Source organism: Drosophila arizonae, chromosome 3 (assembly GCF_054131065.1).
Source record: "Drosophila arizonae isolate 15081-1271.41 chromosome 3, UAZ_ARI_1.0, whole genome shotgun sequence".
Lineage (NCBI taxonomy): Eukaryota > Metazoa > Arthropoda > Insecta > Diptera > Drosophilidae > Drosophila > Drosophila arizonae.
Window position 1 is genome coordinate 31874731 of NC_142923.1, and position 25407 is coordinate 31900137.

The following is a 25407-nucleotide window of genomic DNA, read 5'->3' on the forward strand; positions in this document are numbered from 1 at the left end:
ACTTAGTATGCATCATGTTATCACACAGCCAGCAACTTATAAATTGCGCTTGTGCAGAATCAACTGTTTGCCTGAAAGTGCAAGCTTTTTTGCAGCAAATCATATTGGCAATTGGGATAGATCACAAAATTACTGAATGTAAACAGAAATGTAAAAACCAACAGAGGTATAAATGTGTTGAGAGCGAGTCCAACAACAAACAGCCGTTACAGAGCGCAACGAAAATATATGTTGAGAGAGCGAGTCAACAACAAAAACAGCCGTTACAGAGCAGATCAAAAGTCCTCAGCGAGAGAGTATACTTGCACACCACAAAAATCAAAGATTCAAGAGAGGCAAATACAACAACCGTAGATAGTGAGAGCAACTTATGCACACACTCACACAAACTTAGAAAGAGTGAACTGGGGAGAGCGCCAACAAATAGAAACACTAAAGCAGAAATGCAAATAATGAAACTAATGAACCGACACTGCACACAAAGCTTCACAAATTAAAAAAGCAAATTATTAAAAACACATTGAACAACGGATCAAACCTTGCACAGGAAAATATAGATATTTGCTATATACAACCGAACCGCAATTATGTGAAATTTAATAAGAATAATTAACTAAGAAAACAAGAATAATTGAAGAGCACAATAGTAAACACGTCTGTTAACTCTCACTGAGAACAATATATATGTGCTTTGGAAATTTAAAAAAAAAAAACCGAAATTGCATATAAGCATACATAAAAATTTTGGAGTAAGTAACTCTTGAATATCGGTATGTTGTAGATATACAACAAAGTACTATTAGGAGTTATATTTTGCACTCTCAATTTTGTTGCATTTTTGCAACAAACCGTTTATTGTGCTTATGTTTTATATGTTACTTTATACTTCTTTAGTTGTTTTGTGTAATTGTGTGTTGCTATGAGTCATCGGAATTTGTTTTGGATTGTCTTATGTGCTTTATGTTCCTCTTTGAGGCCAACCTACAGATATAATTTTGTCCCCAGTATTTCTTACTTAGGAATAATGTCCGCAAAGGGATGACGCCTTTCAGAAATCGCAAGATTTTTAATAGCTTGGAGAGCGAGGACGATTTTTCTGCCAATGAGGAAAGTGATTTCGAACCAGACAGAGAAGGTTTCCATGGTACGGAGGAAAAAGACATTGATGACCAAGATGAACGTGCTGACGTTGATGTAACCATTGCTTCAAATAGCAATATCAACCTAAAAAGATCTCTGCTATAGAGACAACGCAACTTACTTTCGAATGAGTGTCATCTGCGGTTTCCCGTAAGTACTGCCTTGCCTCCTGATGTAATGAAGCTTTCGGAGCCCATACAATTCTTTTCATATCTGTTTCCAGAACACCTTTTTGAGCATATTTCAAATGAAACCAATTTGTACATTCGCCAATAAGACCCCAATGGAAGTTTAAATTTATTTTTGATGGATATTTGACCATTTATTGTATTGTATTGTAGAATTGTCGAATATGCCGCTGATTCTGACGGAGTTGACATATCAGTAACATCATGGGTGGGTAATAAAGTCGTATCATTGGTATCCAACTATGCTGGACAAAGCATGTCGATTCAACAAAGCCCAAAAGGAATACGTAGAGATTGACCGACCGCTTGCAGTAGCTCAATACAAGAGCTATATGGGAGGTGTTGATCTGATCGACAGCATGATCGGAAGACATAAAATTTTACTAAGAAGTAATGCTTGGATTTTATGAAACACGTTCATAAGGCGACTTTTGGGTAAATATTGCAGAGGTGCCGATAAAAATTGATACCAAATCAACAAGAGGAAAAATAAGTTCTATGCTCCAAAACGAATTACAGCAAAAACTAAAACAATGAGGTCCTACTCTACGCGTGCCAAATCGGTGGATGAATTCGGACATTGGCCTTTCTGGGGTGCAAGTACCCAAAGTGTACAGGACTCTCACAAGTAATGTGCGGGAAATGAAAAATGGTCTTTTGTTTCAACAAGAAAAAACATTTTTTTTTTCAATTTCCTTTTAATTAAAAAATTTACAAAATTTAATAATGTTTAATAGTTTAAGTATATCCAAATTAAAAACTAAGTTTTTATAAATATCCAGAGAACTATCAGTAATTTTTTTTGCCCTTAAGTACATTTGTTAAATATCTGCAATAAATCCTTGTTCCTTTATAAAACCGTACTGAACCGAAATTTCGAAAAACAGAAAAAAGGTGTATTTATACTCATTCACGAAAGTGCAATGTCCGTCTTGCTGTCCATCCGTCTGTCCGTATGAACACAATCTACTTCGGCGCTATTGAAGCTAGAGACTTTAAATTTGGTGCACATACTCAAGTTTATCTCCGATTTATAAAGTTTCCGATCCGCCCACTAGGGGCGTGACAAATCGGAAAATGCATTTTTCGATATACCAGAAATCATGTTTGTTGAAGAGCTAGAAAGCTGAAATTTGGTATGTAGGTCCGCGCCGACCACCCAAGATCACAAGCTATGGTGGATATATCTCCGCCCTTTAGGGGCGTGGCAAATTGGATAAAACTATCTCCAAAAGATATAAACCTAGAATGCTGAAATTTTGCACGTGAGCTGATGTTTCGACATGCGTATTTCATTTCCACTTGAAGTTTTTATAGTCCACTAGCCAATATATTGTAAAGCATTTAATAAACATATTAGTGTACCCGGATACAATTTTTTCGGTTAAAATTTGAATAAAATACTTAATTATAATTATATATATGTTGAAGCGCAAGTAGTGCTAATATATTGGCGAGCACTGTAATTGCGCTTTCTACCTACTTGCCTATTTCCCTTTTTGCGTGCCTTCGCACTTGTGTGAGTGTGAGTTGAGCCTGTGTGTTCGATGCCCTTGAACAAAGAATGCTCTATTACAGAGTATGGTGGTTGTTTTGGTCACACATGATCGCAACTTGCATAGTGAAGTTATTGAGAGTATTTGGTGGTCAGTATGTGAAATGGGAGCTGCTTGCTATTTCGCGACTGTTGTAATTTCATAAGAATATTGCGTCAGCCGTTTGGTGCATTGTAATTGGTCGAATATGATTTGTAGCATAGAAATGTCCCGTTGTAGCTGGGCGACAGCGTTTGCAGCTGTCGCTGAGTGTGGTTCGGTGGCAAGCACAAGAAAGAGTTGAGACAAAGAGGTCAGTAACGTTTAGAACTTGTCCGTCGCCGAAACTCGCTGGTGCTTCAACAATGAGTAAAGAGAATACTAGTGCTTCAACATAAGAAGTGGGATCTGGCTCGCGACTCAACATAAGCAATGAAACAATAAAATTAAAATTTGTTAATTTGATTAACTTGTAAAAGCCGGATCTGACGAGCAATTTGAATTGGTACAACTTCACAAAAATTAATAGCGCAGCGAGGAGGATCATGTTCGTGCATGTGTGTTTTTTTCTTGCTTGGCAATGAAACCGAGAGTGAGCGAGAGATAGAGTGAAAAGTGGCACAAAAATTACAAAAGACAAAAAAAAAGTGCGTAGAGCAGTAGAGCGCCGCCGCCATGTGTAATGTGCGGATGCTTGCATGCGGAGAATGAGATTCCAGGAGGTTCCAGAATGTTCATTAAGAGAAAAGCTAAGTACAAAATTTGTTTGTAATTCATTTAATATGTTGAAGGCAAGTCGTAGTACTGGAATGTGCAAAATGTGTAATGTATAAAAATTTCAAATCTTTCGATAAAGCTCAAAAGAAAAAAAACAACATTTATTTCTCGAGTTTGTTTGTCGAGTTTCATTTTGGTGTCATTGGTGTCATTAGTGTCATTTTGCCAACTACAATTACTGTCGGTGCTGCTATACAGCATTTCCATTATTATTATTGGACGGACACAAATATTGTCGTTTTTATTGATTGTTAATTAGGCATCAAGAACTAAACGTAACATATTTTACAGGACACAAAGATGGTGTGCTAATTTATAGATGTTTTCATTTGATTTGCAGTACATAGAGGGCAGAAGAATGGGTAATGTTGACTTATTTTCTATAAATCTCTCATGCATTAGTGAGTATCATATGGCTGAACAGCGCAGAGATTCTGACGGAATTCATTTTGTGAATAAGTTGCAATTCTTTGGCCGAGGCTCGATCCTTACTTTGATTGCCAGGGGTTAAATGTTCATGTTAATCAGCTTTTTGTATTTCACTTGTAATTTATTTTGGTAAATGAGTAAAAGAAAGTCTTAAAGGGTGAGGAGAGTTGAGAAGAAAGAAATGAAGGCGTTGAAAGAGACGTCAATAGTGAGTGGGAAGAGTAGTGGAACGTAACATATGAGACACACTGTGGATATCAGACACTATACCTCAGAGCGCTGTTAGGGACACGAGTTAATGTGTTATCCTATTGTAGTCACTGACAGTAGGATTTTAGGTATGCTGTTGTCCTGATGATCTAAGTAATCTTCATGTAAGAGTAGTCAGCTAGTAAAATGCCTTTGCTATAATTATTTTATGTTGGAAACTCTGTCAATGAAATGACTTAGTTTGCCTTGATCATTTATACTTTGTACTCACGAGGACGTGTAAATGTCAGAATGGCCGAAGTGAGATTTGTTTCAAAAAATAAATAAATAAACAATGAACGAAAGAAAAAAAAAAAAAAAAAAAAAAAAAAAAAAAAAAAAAGGTTTTTAAAGCAAATGTACAAGTTAAAAGTACTATGATCCTTCTTTTGAAAGATCTCTCTGTGTTTTTGAAAAATTAAGAAAGCTTTCGAACAAAGTTAAATTTAAAGTTTAGAGGACAGTTGTAAGCATCTGAATTGTTAGAAAATTAATAATAGGAACAAATAGTTAAATAATAGAAAATACAATCATACTCATGATGATATGAGGAAGTTGCCAGATGGAGTGGATGTATGTCAGTTGAATTCGGAATGTTGTGATGATCATATGAATGATATTGAAAGTGAAACTGTTGGAAGAGACAGTAATGTTCTGAGAAACTGTTGGAAGAGACAGTATTGTTTTGAGAAGCTGTTGGAAGAGACAGTAATGTATTGAGAAACTGTTGCAAGAGACAGTAAGGTATTGAGAAACTGTTGAAAAAGACAGTAATGTGTTGAAAAACTGTTGCAAGAGACAGTAATGAGTTGAATGATAGAGAAACTGTTGAGAGAGACAGTAATGTGCTGAATGAAAGAGAAATGCTAAAAGAGTCAGTAATGATCTGAATGGCAGAGAAATGGTTGAAAGAGTCAGTAATGAGCTAAATGGAAGAGAAATGGTTGAAAAAGTCAGTAATGATCTGAATGGAAGAGAAATGGTTGAAATAGTCAGCAATGAAATGAGTGAAGATAGAACGGCTGCTTGAAGGGCTGATAAGAGAAATGAGAATTTGTCATAGTGCAAAAAAACAAGTAAGAAAGCTCTAGTCGAGACTACTCGACTACGAGATCCCCTGAACCCTTGGAGTAATAGCTATTTCAAAAATTTTTCGCATCTATCAGCTTACACAAGAAACACGCACACACACACACACACACACACACACACACGCACGCACACACAGTCATACATACACACACATACATACACACACATACACTCACACACACACACACACACATACACAAACAATTACATACATATACACACACAAGCATAAACACGCATGGGCGGCAGTGAGCGCTTACTATGAGAACTTAATTGCTTAATAACTTTTTTTGTGGACGTACGATCTTCATGAAACTTTCAGATTATGATTATAACATGGATATGCATGTAATTGCCAAAGCACAAGTCTCTAGTATTTAAAATACGCTTTTTACAAAAGTGAGGGTGAGGGGGTGAATTTAAGGGTGGGGGGTAAATTTTAACAAAAACCGAAATTGTATAAATTGCATATAAGCATACATTAAAAATTTGGAGACTCTAGCAATAAAGGTGTAGAAGATATAATTTTATAACTGGTTTTCGATAAGGTTTTTTATCGATAAAAAAAGATCGGGATGAGTTATCGAATTTTAATGATAAACTTGATATGCGCGCTGTAATTACGGAAATTTGGTATATATACGCGGGTTGACCACCCACGTCCCACGAGCTATGGTAGATATATGTCAGCCCATAGGGGGCGTGGCAAACGGCAAAAGTTTATATCTCCTACAGTTTAAGAGCTAGAAACTTCAAATTTGGATAGTTTAGTTACTGGTAGCCTCCTCTATCGATGCCCCAAAAATAATTTTTACGCCCCTTAAGGGGCGTGGCATATCGAAAAATTCCCTGTAATTTTCACATTTTTTGAGCGTAAGAATTCAAATTTTGCATTTAGGCTACCGGTTGCTCGTTCTAAGAACTGGCTAAAAATGAGGAGTCTACGGCCACTAGGGGCGTGGCAATCGCATTTACATTGCGACATTTATATGCGTCAGCCATCTATTTATGCATTTGTACATATAAATAAGCTTAATAGATATTGATAATACGAAAAGAAACATTTTTATGAATTAAAAAATATATAAAAGACAAAAATTTGCAATTTACAAAAAAGTGTTTTCCGCGGGATTTGAACTCGCACCCAAGCCGAATAGCATGTTCATGTCAAAATATCTAAAATAAAGATCGCTGGCTCTTCAGCCTACAGCACCACCGCGTCGTTTCGATCAACAGTAGTTAAAGCGAAATCACATTATTGTTATGACGCCACATAGCAAGGAAAAGCCAGAGTGGTGGCTGGAAATTCAAACAAGCAAAGACAAATCAATCGCAACGAGATTCTTAGAATATGCTAGAGTACGCATTTATGTGTGCATACATACACACATACAAATGAGCGCGAGTTACCAATATACCACCGTACTCTTCCTCTTGACACACGAAGCAACAACAACAGCAGCAGCAGCAGCAGCAACAGCGGCGACAACAGTAACAACAGCAGCAGCAGCAGCAGCAACAGCGGCGACAACAGTAACAACAGCAGCAGCAGCAGCAGCAACAGCGGCGACAACAGTAACAGTGGCGGCAGCGGCAGCAGCATAAAGAATATGTTAAGATGATAAAATAAAAACCCAGAGTCAGTGAGAACTCAATACTTTAACTAACCAGACGTTCTTTCCTTTACCACACTAATACATACATATGTTTACATTATTTATTATTAAAAGAGCATACTGGTAATTGGCGCAGCCGGTAGGATCTGAATTTACAAGATAAAAAAAAAAAAAAAAAAAAAAAAAAAAAAAAAAAAAAAAAAAAAACCCACTTGTGCATATACATATGTACATACATACATATCTCATAATTATTTCACATATGTATGTATGTATTCGCATGCATACATGAATATATGTACATATATGTACATATATGTATATACATATGTATATGTGAGTATCTTGTATGACGTATGGAATCAAACGTTGATACCCGTACAACATTCGAAAAAAAAAAAAAAAACTGAAATCAATCACTTATGTTTCACTTTCACTTCTGCAACATACAAATATAAAATATGCTGTGATTGGGCCGGATCAATCGTTGATAACTGCTTTTATCGCAACATTATTAAATAGAATAAAAGAGATTAAAATGTGCATATATGTATAGGTGTGTGCATATGTACATACATACATATATAAGTATATATGTATGCATGTGTACTCACATATGTACACGTATATGCATACATGTGTATGTGACCATATTGTAGTGTGATGTGTGGAATCAAACATAGCCGTACATCATGAATAAAAAAAAAACACATACATATGTGTGTATGGATATACATAACTACAATTTCATCATTAATTTTACAATAGCAGTGCCATAATTCTGTATTTTGTCGCTTTCTGTCGCTGACAACACTAACGAAAAATTGACTGGCGCCGCTTTTCTCAGAATCAGAATTTTCGACTTTCGTCGCTGACCTAACAGCTATGCGCATTTTGGTCGCCACTAACGACACTATAGAGCCTACTATGTCTGGCGCCACTATACTGCTCTTTAGCAAAAACCTAATACCCAAAACTGACCTAGCGGAATTTGATTTCGGTTGCCACCGACAAAATACATACATATGTATATAACATACGCTAGTAATCTGCCTATTGTCATTGTCACTGTCACTCATTTCCTCGAAAAGCAAAAATGCCTGGCGCCACCAATTCATGCGTCAAAGCTACAAAATATGTAGCTTGTAGTCAAAGACACCAAGATTAGTTGCGACTGCAAGATCAGTTGCGACTGCGAAATCAATTGCTACACAGAGCTTGAACCGAAAAGACGTAACTTGTGTCAACACATAAATAAGTTAAAAGTAAAAAGAATCTTTACAGTTTAATAAACTTTATAACAAAGTGAAACACGAAATTGTTTATAATCGCGAAGAGAAATAAATAAATAAACATTTCACAACAAACTATGTGAGTAGAAAAGTCTATAAAATCAAACATTGATAATTATATGACTTAACTATAACACTTAAAATAAACATATTACAGATACATACACAACAAAATACAAAAAAAAAAAAAAAAAAAAAACAACCACCAGAAATATAAAATTTTGATTCAACAACAACAAACTATGTGAGTAGAAAAGTTTATAAAATCAAACATTGATAATTATATGACTTAACTATAACATTTAAAATAAACATTACAGAAATAGACACAACAAATGATAACAACACGGGAAAGAAAATAAATACTTATTTAAAAAAAAAAAAATAATAATAATAATAATAATAATAATAATAATAATAATAATAATAATAATAATAATAATAATAATAATAATAATAATAATAATAATAATTAGTTCATAAACAAGACATTTGTATCTACACATATTTACAACAAATGTCAAAACAGACACAAAATTCTCAAACGATTGTAACAAGAAGTTTAACAAGACATAATAGAAATAGCCACACAGCTAATACTACTAATATACTTATGGACTCAGGCAACATTTCAGAATCACTTCCAAGCACAATTTCCACCCCAATCTTGACTATGACCAATACCCCGACATCCCTAAACCCTGCAGATATACTAGCATTTATTAAAGAAATACCCCCCTTCGATGGAAATCCCAGCAAATTACAAGATTTCATCACAAATATCGAAGAAATTACCACCCTCATTCAAGATTTTGAAACACCATATCACTCACTACTATTAAGAGCCATAAGAAACAAAGTTATAGGTAGAGCGAACGATGTCTTGGGATTGTCAAAAACAGACATTAAATGGGAGAACATAAAAGCCAATTTAATCCAACATTACGGTTACAAAAAGAGCGAAGCCATACTAATTCGAGAATTACAAACAATTCCAGAAAACTTGTCTCTCGGACAACTTTTCTACAGCATACTAAGAGGCAAAGCCCAATTGATAGCTATAGTAAAAAACGACAACCAGAACTCTGACAGTAGAAACCAACTTTATGACAATATATGTTTAAACATATTTCTAATGAACCTTAGAGAACCAATTAAAACCTTAATAAAATCCAAAAATCCAAAAAATATAGAGAGCGCATTTGAATACTGCCGTGAGGAAAAAAATCTTTATTCACAAAAACCAACCAATAATAATTATAAGAAACAAGTTACACCATACTCACGTCCACAAACTACAATAAACCCGACCAACAACAGCCCTTACCGTAATAATTTTAACAATAACAACAAGAATTACTACAACCCCTCAAAAACCCAATATACTAATAACAATCAAAAAAGAAATAATCATCCAAACCCCTTTAACTCAACTAATAACAATAAAAATCAACTACATAATATGATCAATAACCAAATTTCAGCCGAACTTTGCAATATTAGCGACACAGAACATTTTCGGGAAAATGCCTCCCAGAACCAAAAGGATATTTAACGAAAAATACACATGGTTCGACACTGCCTTTTATTTGGATAAAATCAATCACAAACTATCCCATCAAATTTCTAATCGATACAGGGTCAACAAATTCTTTCATAAATCCAACTGTAGTCACCAACAAAGACCGGAAAACACTACAAAATCCCATTACGATACGAACAGTCTTAAATCAACACGTCATTCGAGAAAAAGTCACAATCAACACACTTAGAGGATTTGAAGATTTCCACCTCTACTTTAAAGGACTTCTAGGAATGGATTTCCTAACCAAACTGCAGGCCAATATCAACCTGGCCTGTCTTTACCTAAAAACACCAAAATCTTCTCTCAAAATTTTTACCCAAGACAACCCAGTAGCTGAAGTATACGTCATCCCAGCATTATCAAAAACATTAGTAACCCTGCCCGTCCAGTTAAAACAAGGACATTTTTATACCCAGCAGACATTTTATAACAAACATTTAGAAATATCAGGAGGATTATATAACTCATCAAACGGATTAAGCCGCATAGAAGTTATCAACAGTTCATCAGATGATCAAATATTATGCTTGGAGCAACCACTAGAAATCATTCCTTACGAACAATATAACTTCAGATAACCAAATTCCTCAATATACTTCTAAACACATTAACATACCCAGAACAGACCATCTAAACTCAGAAGAGAAATCTAAAATTATACAACTATGCAACAATTACACAGACCTTTTTTACGATGATGATAAAAAACTAACATTTACTAGCAATATTAAACACCACATACGCACAACAGACAATACGCCAGTTTACGTCAAGCAATATCGCTACCCCTATTCCCTAAAACAGGAAGTTAAAGAACAAATAGAATCATTGCTCAAACAAAATATAATCAAATCTAGTTATTCCCCTTGGAGCGCCCCAGTTTGGGTCGTTCCTAAAAAATCAAACCCCCCAGACAAACAAAAATGGAGATTAGTAATTGATTATCGTAAACTTAACGAAAAAACTATCTCAGACCGCTATCCCATACCAAACATAAACGATATCCTTGACCAACTTGGCAAATCCTGTTATTTCACAACCCTTGATTTAGCCAGTGGATTTCATCAGATCGAAATGCACAAGGAAGACAGAAACAAAACAGCTTTCACAGTCGAAGGGGGCCACTTTGAATTCGTCCGTATGCCTTTCGGGCTAAAGAATGCACCTGCGACGTTCCAAAGAGTCATGTATTTCGTCCTGCGAGACCTTATAGGATCCATTTGCCTAGTATACCTCGATGACATCATAATTTTCTCACCATCCTTACAACAACATCTGGTAGACATAAAAAAAAGTATTTGATAGGCTTAGATCCGCAAATTTCAAATTGCAAATTTCTAAATCTGACTTTTTACGAAAAGAAGTTACTTTTTTTGGCTATTACCGAATCCCGGTAAAATAAAATCCATTCAAGAGTTCCCTGTACCAAAAAATAGAAAACAAATCAAATCATTCTTAGGTCTTCTCGGGTATTACCGGAAATTCATCAAAGACTTCGCTCGTATAACAAAACCACTAACCAGACAACTCAAAGGGACAAAACCAATCACTATTGATGAAGAATTCTGCGACACCTTCAAATTTTGTAAAACATCACTTTGTAACAACCCAATACTAACTTACCCTAACTTTAACGAGCCCTTCATACTAACAACAGATGCTAGCAATCGGTGCTGTCTTATCCCAAAAACAAGTAAGAACGTTGCAGTCGGGCGTTACCGACTGCGGAATACTCATTCACATCCCATCAACAATTTAGTAGTTAAGTTTCGTTCTAATACTGTAGAATATACAGGTTTTTCCGATTTGCCACGCCCCAACTGGGCGTAGACACCTCATTTTTGGTCAGTTTTTAGAAAGAGATAACGTTACCCTAACTGCAAAGTTTGAATGCTTACCCTAAAAAAATGTGAAAATTACAGGGTATTTTTCGATATGCCACGCCCCTAAAGAGGCGTAAAAATTATTTTTGGGGAATCGATAGAGGAGGCTACCAGTAACTCAACTATCCAAATTTGAAGCTTCTAGCTATTATACTTTAGGAGATATAAACTTTTGCGGTTTGCCACGCCCCCTGTGGGCGGACATATATCCGACAAAACTTTTTGGTTTTGGGTGATCAGTCCGAGTATATATACAAAATTTGAGGTCTCTGCCATCAATAGTGTCCAAAATATAGGAGAATTTAAAAAATCACTATATCTTCAGGTCCGATTTGCCACGCCCCCAACGGGCGTAGACTTATAATTTATCTTCAGACTTTATAGAATCATACCATTAGCTGACGTGCAAAATTTCAGCATTCTAGGTTTACAACTTTAGGAGATACAGTTTTATCCGATTTGCCACGCCCCCAATGGGCGTAGATATATCCGCCATAGCTCGTGATCTTGGGTGGTCAACGCGGACCTACATACAAAGTTTCAGCTTTCTAGCTCTTCAACAAACATGATTTCTGGTATATCGGAAAATGCATTTTCCGATTTGCCACGCCCCTAGTGGGCGGATCGGGAAAATTTTAACACTTTATAAATCGGAGATATACACGAGTATGTGTTCCAAATTTCAAGTCTCTAGCTTCAATAGCGCCGAAATAGATTGCGTTCATACGGACAGACGGACAGACGGACGGACGGACAGACGGACAGACGGACGGACAGCAAGACGGACATTGCACAAAACCAATATACTGATTCACTTTCGTGAATGAGTATAATTATCAGGAAATGACAAGCCTATTGCCTATGCTAGTCGCACACTATCCGATGAAGAAATCAGATATTCAACTACAGAAAAAGAAATGCTTGCAGTTCAATGGGCAGTGAAACATTTTAGACCGTACTTGTTCGGTAAAAAATTTATCTTAGTTTCCGACCATAAGCCACTAACGTGGAATACAGGACTGTTTTCAAACAACGACAAAGTAGCACGCTGGAAACTACAATCACTAGAATATGAATTTATCTATAAGAAAGGTTCACAAAACGTTGTCGCAGATGCCTTAAGTCGTATTCAACCTGAGCCAGACATTAACATTAAAAATGAAATGAAAATTAAATTAATAACAAATGAAATGAAAAATCCCAATAATGAGTCAACATCTCCAACCCTCATTTTAACAGTTGATAAACCTCTGAATGACTTTACATTACAAATTCTCCTATCTGAAGGGTATCCTGCAACTGCCAAAATTTCTGTACCCTTCAAAAATAAACTTAGGTACACTATAATAGAACCAAATTTTAATACAACCATCATACTAGAAATTCTAAACAAAAAATTAAAACCAAACAAAACATGTGTAGTTTATACTTCAGATCACATATTTAAAATACTCCAGGAAACATATATAAAACACTTCTCCAATAATAAATCATTCAAATTACTTAGGTGTACAACTCTCTTAGATGATGTCACTAATCCCACTGAACAAGAACAGATTATTAATGACTACCACAAAAATAATAATCACCGGGGTATAGATGAAACTATTTTACACCTCAAAAGGAAAATATATTTCCCATACATGAAAAGTAAAGTAGAACAAGCAATTAAAAACTGCGAAACTTGCCTTACGCTCAAATACGACAGACAGCCACAAAAACCACCCTTCCAAGTACCAGAAACCCCTTGTAAACCAATGGACATAATCCATATGGACATTTATACAATTAATAATAATTACAATCTTACATTGATTGATAAATTTTCCAAATTCGCATGTGCGTACCCAACAGAAATTGCATAAACGTTATAAATTCCATAAAACATTTTATGAGCCTCTTCGGCTTACCTAAAAAATTCATTTATGACCAAGGAGCAGAATTCTCGGGCAAGATATTTAAAGACTTCTGTAAACAATACGAAATTCAATGTCATACAATTTCCTTTCAACAATCATCCAGCAACTCCCCAGTAGAACGTTCACACTCAACTCTCACCGAAATCTATAGAATAATAACAGAACTAAAAAAAAGAACAAACAGACTAATAAACATGAAGAAACCTTATCAGAAACACTTCTCACATACAATAACGCTATACACTCATCTACAAAACATACACCATTCGAACTTTTCACTGGACGTACTCACATATTTAACAAAACAATTAAGTATGATACAGAGCATGAATACCTACAAAAATTAAATTCTTACCAATCAGAACTATACCACAAGGTACAAGAAAAACTAGCAACAAACACTTCAATTAAACTTACCAAACTCAACCAACCCAGACAATCCCCACTTCAATTGTCAAATAATGAAACCATATTTAGAAAAGAAAATCGAAGAAATAAACTAACACCAAGGTTCTCTAAACATAAAGTTCTACGAGATAATGGTAACACTCTGATCACTACACGTTTACAAAAAATACATAAATCCAAAATAAGAAGAAATAAAATAAAATAAAACTACTGTATATTTAATCAATTATTGTTATTATTATTATTACTAATAACATAAACACCCTTGTACAACCATTATGTATCAACTTTAATCATTGTAAACCGAAAAAAGTAATTTTAAGTTAAGATGGATTGGTCTCAACATTGCCAGCCGAAAAATCACAGACGGTGAAACTACCAACTACGCTCAGATCAAACCAACAGACTCCAGTTGTTATGACCTTCGCTTCGCTTTGGGGAGGGAGGAGTTACCAATATACCACCGTACTCATCCTCTTGACACACGAAGCAACAACAACAGCAGCAGCAGCAGCAGCAACAGCGGCGACAACAGTAACAACAGCAGCAGCAGCAGCAGCAACAGCGGCGACAACAGTAACAGTGGCGGCAGCGGCAGCAGCATAAAGAATATGTTAAGATGATAAAATAAAAACCCAGAGTCAATGAGAACTCAATACTTTAACTAACCAGACGTTCTTTCCTTTACCACACTAATACATACATATGTTTACATTATTTATTATTAAAAGAGCATACTGGTAATTGGCGCAGCCGGTAGGATCTGAATTTACAAGGTAAAAAAAAAAAAAAAAAATATGTATGTATGTATTCACATGCATACATGAATATATGTACATATATGTATATGTATATACATATGTATATGTGAGTATCTTGTATGACGTATGGAATCAAACGTTGATACCCGTACAACATTCGAAAAAAAAAAAAAAAACTGAAAAAAAAAAAATAACATAGTAGAGGTTCGAACCGCCCCTACTCTAACATTACTTGCGTCGCCTTTAGCACCCGCACCACTGCTTTGCTTGACCAGCTAGTTGCTAAAATAGAATAGCTTATTAAGAGAGCGTCCTCAGACAAAACTACAGCAACGGCTAGAAAGTTCAGAAATCAATCGAAATTCTAAGAATGTGAGAAAAGGCGCGTTTCTGTCTGTACGCATAGAATAGACGATGAGTGTGTGCACATACATAGAAAAATCGCGCTGATCTGCTGTTAGCTTGAAGCCGGTATCCAATATATGGATATAAATATATATCAAAATTGTATAAATTATATATGTATGTAATTTGAATGCAATGATGCCATGATCATAGCAATAGCTATCGATGATTTTCCAATTTTATTGGGATCATGCCCTGTTTTTTGTTGCGCACTAGACTTGAAAATTGCACTATATACTCTGGTTGACAGCGTTTGGGCTGTGAATGAGTCTTCTGCAATCGGTATCGCCCAACTGCAACGTTCTTACTTGTTTTTTACATACATGTTTCTTTATGTAATTAACTTTCTTAATTGCTCTTTGGACCGTTGATAAGCTCGTCTTAACGCCGATTTTATCCCTAATCTTGGTGGTCGATTCGTGGGAACTCGAAGCTTCCCGAACTAATGCTCTTCTATTTCCTTCTGAAATCACTTAATTATTGCCGCTTATATAGGTTTTTCCATAGTTTTCCCTATTTGTAAGAAAATTGCCACTTAGTTTTCTGTTTTTTCCTGTTTTTGATAAAACTGTTTCTTTACCCATACTATAAATATATTGAATACTTTGAGGTTCACAAAAAATTTGGTGAGTGTAATTGCCAAAATAAGCAAGATAATTACAATTGCATTTGGGGGCGCTAATCTGATGACGCAAAATAAGTGCACGCATTCTTTGCGAAAATAAAGAAAAATAGAAAATAAAACATACCGGGTTTTCACTCATGCTTTTTTTTTTTTGGTATGAGAGACATCTCATATGATGATAAGGAAATCAAAACAAAAAATAAGAAGTTGCGTGCAATAGGCAAAGAGAAAAACGTAAAAGAAAATGAGTGTAAGGGGGGGCGCTAATCTGATGGCGCGCAGTGTACATCACAACAGGCACGATCAACGCAAATCACATCAACACCACCACAAAATTCAACCAAATCACCACTACGCAGCAAACTGCGAGCACTCCATATACGGTACTGCTCGACTACGAGATCCCCTGAACCCTTGGAGCAATAGATATTTCAATAATTTTTCGCGTCTTTCAGCTTACACAAGAAACACGCACACACACACACACACGCACGTACGCACACACAGGCATACATACACACACACGCATACAGACACACATACACACACACACACGCATACACACAAAAACGCATACACACACACACACACACACACACATACACAAACATTTACATACACATACACACACAAGCATAAACACGCATGGGCGGCAGTGAGCGCTTACTATGAGAACTTAATTGCTTAATATGGACATACGATCTTCATGAAACTTTCAGATTATGATTATAACATGGATATGCATGTAATTGCCAAAGCACAAGTCTTTAGTATTTGAAATACGCTTTTTACAAAAGTGTGGGTGAGGGGGTGAATTTCCCACCCTTAAATAAAAATTTTAACAAAAACCGAAATTGTATAAATTGCATATAAGCATACATTAAAAATTTTTAGACTCTAGCAATAAAGGTGTAGAAGATATAATTTTATAACTGGTTTTCGATAAGGTTTTTTATCGATAAAAAAAGATCGGGATGAGTTATCGATTTTTAATGATAAACTTGATATGCGCGCTGTAATTACGGACATTTTAAAAAAAATTTGAAGTCTCTAGCTCTTATATCTTCTGAAATCGACGCGTTCATACATACGGACAGACAGACGGACAGGGCCAAATCAACTCAGCTCGTCGCCCTGATCAAGAATATATATACTTTGTGGGGTCTGCCACGCCTCCTTCTGCCTGTTACATACATCTCAACAAAACCATTATACCCTGATTTCCCATTGAAAATGGGTTCAGGGTAGTGCTGCAAAACCATCGATGGACCGTCCATCGATTTTGTTTGAGTCCGATGGATTAAAATATCGATAGTATCGATGGTTCCATCGAAAATAGCTCCATCATTCAAAAATTATTGAGAATTCATAGAAAAAATCAATTTTATAAACATTTATACTTATTCGTCTTAATTCATAAAAATAATATTTGTATTCCAGTTCATCACAAAAAAGTCTATCCTAAAAATAAACTTTGGTTCATATTTATCTTATAACTAAAAAACAAAAAGTTCGACTGTAATTAACAAGTCTTAAAATGTAACTTAAAATTAAAAAACAAAGCTTGACTATCTTTCACAAGTCTTGGGCTTAAAACTGAAATTAATTAAAAACAAAAAGTTCGACTGTAATTAACAAGTCTTAAAATGTAACTTAAAATTAAAAAAGAAAGCTTGACTATTTTTCACAAGTCTTGAGCTTAAAACTGAAATTAATTATCGTGAGATCCATTATGTAGCCAATTATTGTGCTTTAAGAAAATTAGCATATCGACAGCTTTTGGCTTTAGACTGCTCAGTTTGTGCGCAGTAATTTCTCCTGCCTTGCTGAAAATACGTTCAGTCTCCGTAGAGCTAGCAGGAATGATCAGTATTTTTTTTTGCACATTTTGCAAATGATTCGAATTGAATGGAGTTAATCTAGAAGATAGTGTACGATAATAAATATGAAATAAATTTATGTATTACAAATTTACCTTCCAATAATCCAGTGGGCTTGTATTTTGAGGTGCATTATGCTGCTCCAGATATTGCCTCATAGATATTATGGCATCACTCCTGTTGGTTTTCTTTTTGTCATTTATTTTTTGTGTTATAAATTTAAAGAAGCCATCTTGGGTGTCGGTTGGCGGTTCCTCGCGGTAGGTATTCTCCACATCTTTTCCAAAACTACTTAATTCATTTTCAAGCGCTTTTGCTGCCTGCTGCGCATTCGACGGAGACCAGAACCCTTATTTTTTAAACCTTGGGTCAAGCATGGTAGCCAGCCTGGGTATTGTGCGCTCCTCATAAGGCAAAAGTCGATTTTGCGCCTTTAAGAACAGGAAGTTGAAAATTGTATTTCCTACTGAACTTTTCAACATTTTTTTTAGTTCTTCTAAGGAACTTAAGATTCCACAAATAGTCGGAATAATAAGCGATGCGGTGACAGTTTTTGAAGCTGATACTTTGTTGGTAGCCGTATTAAAAGGCTCCAAAAGAGCGCATAAATCTTCAATGATATTATACTGGTCCTCGTTTAAGGGTGTTGGCGCTCTATTAGAATGGAGCAGTGCAGTAAATGCAGCATCTCTTGTAGTCATAAGACGTTTCAGCATATTATAAGCACTGTTCCACCTAGTGGGCACTTCTTGTATTAAGCATAAGGGCTTGCTAACATTTTGACACTCTTTAAATTTAGCATAAGCGATGGCGCTGCTTTTAAAATATAAAACTATTCGCTTAGCTTCCACTAAAATCGGCTTTACCAGTTCATGTGCTAAGACATCCTGCACCAACAAATTTAGTGTGTGGGCAAAACAACCCAAATGCTTTTTACCCAGAAGACTGCAAGCCTTTTGCATAACAGCAGCATTGTCGGTTACGATCGTTTGTATTTTTTCAAAAATATTAAAATCTTGACAAATGCATCGTAATGTATCTGCAATATTCTCGCTGTTGTGGTTCATTGCATTAGCAAGAGGTCGCGTTCCCAATACAGCAGCTCTCAGAACAAAATCGTTGTCAATGAAATGACAAGTGGCAGTCAAATAACTTTCATTGCTGCTTGATGTCCAGCAGTCTGAAGTTATTGCACAATATTCGATATCAGTTAATTTGTTTTTCAATTGCAGTATCATGTCATCATACATGTTTTTTAAAAGAACATGCTGCAATTTTGTACGACTAGGCAACGCATACTTTGGGTCAAGCGCATTGACAAAATTTTTAAAACCCTCGTCATCAACAATACTAAATGGTTGCAAGTCGCTTGCAACCATTTCGGCCAGTTTTTTGTCTAGGTACGCCTTTCTAGATGACGAGGGTTCATATACATCTGTGCGCTCAATAAATTTATCAATCGTCTGCGATTTTTGTTCAACGATTTTGAGCGGATGTGCACGCTTTAAATGCTCTTGCATGTTTGATGTGTTCCAGGCATTTCACAAAGTTTTTTTCTTTACATTTTTCAAAAAACTTCCATACTTGAGATTTCTCACATTTCTTTCGCTTTTTCGGAGGCGCAATATTTTCAATGTCTACCGCAACAGCAAATACAGATTCCTCATTGGCGTCTGCAGGCGAAGAAGCACTTTTATCTAAAATCCAAAACAATTAGAAAAAACGTGTTTGCTATTAATTGTATGAATCTTACCAGATGGGATCAAAAAATTTTCCATTTTCCGTGGAGGAACCGCCAACAGTTAAGTAATGTGGTAAATAGGTATCTATGTGCTATATATTACAAAAAATTATCAAATTGTTTGTGTAAAATAGATTCTAATTTTAATAATAATTTGAGTATCAACGTATGAACTTACTTGTGGCTTGGCGTCTGTAGCGATTTATCGACATCGAGAAAATTCCATCGATCTATCTAACAAAAGAAAGTCCATCGATACTATCGATATTTCCATCGATGGATTTGCAGCACTAGTTCAGGGTATAATAAGGTGCATATTGTAATTGACCTTTGATCTGCAAATAATTCAATCATTGTTGCCTCGCATAATCCAAGTTTTCTTTGGCGCCGTAAGTGTGTTACAGTTCTTTGCTCACTTTCGCATCGCACTTTCGCTTTGCGTTCTCGCTAACACATAAAACTTACGCTCTTCATTTGCATGCGCGCTTGCAATATCGTTTGCACTCGCGCTTATACAATAATTGCGCTCTTACTTTACGCTCACTATTTGTTAGCCTGCTTGCACTCGCGCTTGAACTTAACGTTGCGCTCTCGTTTTGCTGTCTCGCTTGGACATATTAGTGCGCGCTCACCTTGCACTCATTGCATGTTCACTTGCAATATCTTTTGCACCCTCGCTTGCACACACAGTAGCGCTCTCGCTTTGCGCTCAAAGCTTGCGCTCTTCGCCTGTTGTCATACATTAAGTGAACCTTTATTTGTTTTGATTGAAATTGGTTTCAACTGAGCATCACTTATAGCATCATGGCTGCAAGCGAGGAAAGAATCGGTCTATGGACGAGTCATCATCGGAGCGTGTCGAAGCTTTGTTGGCTGCCTACAAAAATGTTACAAACGATATAACTCGCATAAACGAGTCACTAAAAGATTACACTAAAACAATATAGCCATTTGAAATTGAATGTCGACTTGAAATATTGAACCGCTACATAGAAAAGGCCTTTAAGACACAAGAGTTGGACGACATTAATGCAGATTTAGTGCCTCGGTCAACGTTAGAGGATTTGTGTATGTCAACAAAGGCATTTCTAATGAAGCGAAGTAGTGATAGCCACGATTGAGTGATAGTAGGTTATGCAAAGCGAACAGCTGATTTGAAGGCGTGACGTCATTATTTCAGAAAATGGTGGGCGCGCGTTTGAATTTGTATGAAAATCAAGCAACTTTGACACTGTTATTTGTCTTAAAACTAGTAGACTAAATAAAACGATTTGGGCGGCTAATCACATGTTCTAAATAGATGCACGAATTGGAAAATATAAAGGTTTTTGCTCATTTTTATACTCTAAGCCGTTTTCTAAGCAGTTATTGATCATGCAATCCCTTGACCAGTTTTACTTTTGTATATAATGGGTTTAACCTTACTATCTAAGGCTTGAATTTGTAAAACTAAAGAGTGTAAGGCGGCCTTTTTGCCCACCTTACATGTTGAATTATAATTGTTGAGTTTATATGATATTTGTAGCGATTAACTTAATGAATTGGATTGAATTGAATTGTATGTATTTGTAGTATGCTCGTAGCGATTAAGTTGGATTGGATTGATTTTTGTAGCCATTAAGTTTATATCTTGTAGTTGTTGTATATTTTTCGTAGATAGTAAGTTAGATAGTAAGCAGACTAAGCGGTAGTTTGTAAGATAGTTAAGTAGATACAGGTGCCATAGCTATTAACTCTAGACAGTAAGCAAAATTCAAATTAGTGGGCGGGCACGCGATCAGCAATGCAACCGTGCGGCTTGAAAGCTCGCGGTGGTGGATTGCATTGCTGGTCGCGTGGTGAAATCTGCAGAGCGGGAGGAGAAGCTTTAAAGCTGCACGCAGATTTCAGTGAGTTTTTAACTCTCGGTTTGAGCAGTCGGAGAAGAGAAAGATAAAAAGAACAAGTAAGATAATTCTAGTCGAGAGTGCTCGACTAGATACTACCCTGAACCCAACAAATAATAATGCTCATTTAGTATGTCTGAAATTTCAATTTCGATGTATTTAAAAATATAAATAAAATACCAAACTCATTTAATAAAATATAAAAATATTTTGAAACAATTAAAAAAAAATAACATCAGTTGCATCGATCGGGATTCGAACCGCGACTTCTCGATCGGGCGTCATGCAGCTAACACACTAGGCCACCCCACTGCTGCTAGCGATGCTGGCAAAACTCAAATAGATTCACTGCTGCAGCGCCATCTACCAAAACTAAACGAAACTAACTGCTGATGTGATTCTAAGAATCTGCTAGAATAACCAAACTATTAAAAACGCACATAAAGTATAGTTAATATTTCAATTTCGGTGTATTTAAAAATATAAATTAAATAGAAAACTCATTTATGAAAATATAAAAATATTTTGAAACAATTAAACAAAATTAACATCAGTTGCATCGATCGGGATTCGAACCGCGGACTTCTCGATCGAGCGTCATGCAGCTAACACACTAGGCCACCCCACTACTGCTAGCGATGCTGGCAAAACTCAAATAGATTCACTGTTGCTGCGCCATCTACCAAAACTAAAAGAAACTAACAGCTGATGTGATTCAACGAATGTTTTTGTTGTAGCTGCTGCACGTGCGTTTGTTAATTGGCCAAATGATTGATTATTTTTTATTAATTTTTGACTGAACGGAATTTAATGAAACTTTCAGCATATGATCTACATATTATATTGAATATTTGAGAAATTAAAAAAAAAGAAAAATCATTCACAATTAGCTATAGTGGCATCTGATTTGAACTTGAATGTTTTTACTCGATAAAAACATAACGGGATGATTTTTCGAATTTTAAAAGCAAACTCGACGTCCGCGCTGTATATACGGTCATTTAAAAAAAAAAATTCAAGTCTCTAGCTCTTATATCTTCGCAAATCGACGCGTTCAAACATACGGACAGACGGACAGACGGACGGACGGACAGACGGACAGACAGACAGACGGACAGGGCCAAATCGACTCAGCTCGTCGCCCTGATCAAGAATATATATACTTTGTGGGGTCTGCCACGCCTCCTTCTGCCTGTTACATACATTTCAACAAAACCATTATACCCTGATTTCCCATTTTCAATGGGTTCAGGGTATAACAAGTAAGAAAGCTCCAGTCGAGACTGCTCGACTAGGAGATACCCTGAACCCTCCAAGCTGATATTCTAATCATTCTGCACTTCTTTTATGCACACATACATACACATGCATCCACACGCACGCATAAGCCTGCGCTCTGCTAACTGCGCAGTAAGCAGCGACTGCGCTTGGGCTGCGCTGCAGTGTGGGCAATATTATGAGAATTTATTTGTTAAATAATTTCTTTTGTAGACATACGATCTTAATGAAACTTTTAGAGCGTAATCATATGGTGAATATGTGTGTATATTCCAAAGCCCAAGTCTCTAGTATTTGAAATACGCTTTTTACAAAAGTGAGGGTGAGGGGGTGAATTTAAGGGTGGGGGGTAAATTTTAACAAAAACCGAAATTGTATAAATTGCATATAAGCATACATTAAAAATTTGGAGACTCTAGCAATAAGGGTGTAGAAGATATAATTTTATAACTGGTTTTCGATAAGGTTTTTTATCGATAAAAAAAGATCGGGATGAGTTATCGATTTTTAATGATAAACTTGATATGCGCGCTGTAATTACGGACATTTAAAAAAAAAATTGAAGTCTCTATCTCTTATATCTTCTGAAATCGACGCGTTCATACATACGGACGGACGGACGGACGGACGGGCGGACGGACGGACGGACGGACGGACGGACGGACGGACGGACGGACGGACAGACAGACGGACAGGGCCAAATCAACTCAGCTCGTCGCCCTGATCAAGAATATATATACTTTGTGGGGTCTGCCACGCCTCCTTCTGCCTGTTACATACTTTTAACAAAACCATTATACCCTGATTTCCCATTTTCAATGGGTTCAGGGTATAAAAATAGAGAACTGATAGGCAAAGGGTAGAAGGTGTAAGGTAATATATGAAATAAAATAAGAAAAGTATATAGAAAAGGTTGCGCATTTATTTGTAGTTAGTTTGCTAATAATAATTCACTAACAATTATAACAATACTAACAGGTAGTTAGAACGAGGTCAAATCCCGTTCGCCAGAAGGTTAAAACTCTGGCATGCCAAAATCGCGTGGTCTGGAGTGAACGCCGGCGACAACGCTGGTCTACCAATCGTAGTAGCCACGCCTTTGCAACCCCGACCCCAGCAATCTAGAGTGCGCTTGATCGCGCCACTCGATCGCTGCAGCCGCCCCACGTGCAAACGTGTGGGCGTGGTGGGCGAGTTCAGGCTGCATGGCCGTTTAATACATAATGACTCCCCTACCCTCTCCTATTTCTCTAACCACGTAAAGTCCCGTATCTACTTACAAATTTCTTGTGAGTTATGGCCCTGGGCAGACTGAGACTCTGACCCCGGCTGGAAAACATAACCTGTAAAATTGTAACCTTACAAGTGGCGCCCGAGCAGGGACGCGCGGCTAGAGAGAGTGTGGTATACGGGCGGCGTAAAAACCCGCCGGCATACCCAAATAGAGGTGACGGGCAATAGAGGCGATTGTGTAGTTATTTAGTGGTTAATTTGAATATAGGCAGTGTGCGTATAAAAGCAGCAAAAGGCAAGAACATTCATGGTAAAGTGCAAAAATTAAAAAGTGAAGACACCCTACGATGGCCACGGGGTCGGGGGGTCAGAAAATTCGGGAAACGTCGAGCGAAAAACGGGACTAGAAAACCGTTGCGGCGCCGAAAAGTACAGTGCATGCGAAAATATTACGCAGAAGCGTAAACCGAAAACGCATGTGCATAAGCATGTGCACGCGCGGGGGCAGCGTAGCGAACGTCGCCGAAATGTAGCAACGAGAAGTGATAAGAGCAGAGAGTGTATATATGTATGCACACACCAAAAGTAACAGAAAAAAAAAGAAGGTGGTCATAGTGAACGAAATTAAATGTCAACGAGATCATTGATGCCGCTGCAATTGCACCAAGGAGTGGAGTATAAAAGTGGTTACAAATGAAGTAAGAGGAGAAGTGAAATCATTTAGTGCCGACGGCAAGCGAATATACCCGCCATAAGAAAGTGTAGTTGTGAAAAAAAAAACAGTCAAGAAAACGCGCATAGTCAAGGGTGCAAGTGTGAATATATATACATGAGTGAATGTAAGGATTAGCGGGGAGAGAACAAAAAGTGAAATAATGAAGTGTATATATGTATGTGCGCATAGACGAGTGCGCATATGTATATATATACATATATATGTGCATGTGAGACAATTAGTCAAGAGGGGGTGAGCGGCGGAGTGTATATATGCATGTGCGTGGGTGCATGCGTGCGTACATATGTATATACATGCGAAGCGCTCAGTTAAGAGAGAGTGAACAGTGAAGGGTACTATGCGCGCATAGCAGTGCTGCCAGAATTTTGAAGGCAAGAATTGCTAGAATTTCAAAAAAAAAGTTGCTAAAATTGCTAAAAAATTTATTAAAATTGCTAAAAGAAATTGCCAAATTTTGTTAAAATTTTATATGTTAAATTTATTACTTTTATTTATGATTAAGTTTTTAAATGATAGTTAAAATGTCGTCCAATTGTTCCAATATACTTTCTTCATCATTAATAGCATATTTGGAGCTGTCGCTTATTTTTGCCAAACATTTTTTTGGCAGCACATAATTATGGCAGCATTTATCATGCCTTTGTAATCCATATCTGTAATATTTTTCTAAGTTTGTATAAAGAGTTTTTATTAATTTTATGTATAGGCACAGTGCAGCCTCATGCTCCTCCGTCTTGTCACATTTTACA

At 36.5% G+C, this 25407-nt stretch overlaps 1 protein-coding gene, 1 long non-coding RNA gene and 1 pseudogene across 8 annotated transcripts in view; 2 read left to right on the top strand and 1 right to left on the bottom strand.

Annotated features, from left to right (window-relative positions):
• The window catches only part of Ekar (Eye-enriched kainate receptor), a 107806-nt gene extending 88189 nt beyond the window's left edge, over positions 1 to 19617 (bottom strand). For all 7 annotated transcript variants that reach the window (XM_089464211.1, XM_089464213.1, XM_089464212.1 and 4 more), the window contains exon 1: positions 19538 to 19617. The gene's annotated coding sequence lies outside the window, so the exon portion shown is untranslated. The remainder of the gene's footprint in view (positions 1 to 19537) is intronic.
• Positions 1459 to 2105, top strand: LOC149270089 (uncharacterized; annotated as a pseudogene).
• On the top strand, positions 5851 to 20808 carry LOC149270090 (uncharacterized). Its single transcript, XR_016269106.1, has 4 exons — positions 5851 to 8397; positions 8476 to 8562; positions 8639 to 19914; positions 20326 to 20808. It is a non-coding gene; the product is annotated as an uncharacterized LOC149270090 (long non-coding RNA).
• The last annotated feature ends 4599 nt before the right edge of the window (positions 20809 to 25407 follow it).